This window comes from Salminus brasiliensis, chromosome 10 (assembly GCF_030463535.1).
Source record: "Salminus brasiliensis chromosome 10, fSalBra1.hap2, whole genome shotgun sequence".
In the NCBI taxonomy this organism is placed as follows: Eukaryota; Metazoa; Chordata; class Actinopteri; order Characiformes; family Bryconidae; genus Salminus; species Salminus brasiliensis.
The window spans coordinates 17,003,914-17,004,114 of record NC_132887.1 but is presented as its reverse complement, the minus strand read 5'-3'; positions in this window follow the sequence as shown (position 1 = coordinate 17,004,114).

Sequence of the window (201 nt, the reverse complement as noted above, 5' to 3'; positions counted from 1 at the left end):
CTTTAACCCACGACGACTTTGAAATTGGGCGGGCCGAGAACGCGGCGGAGCCAATCATTGTCCAAGGAAAAAATCCTCCCACCAATAGAGAAGGACGATTGGGGACCTCGCTGCGAGAGTGACCCAATTATAAGGCTTCTTGTTGAAGGAACCGCCCCCGGGTAAGTAAGGTGAGCGAGGATTGGTGTAACGGACGTGTGT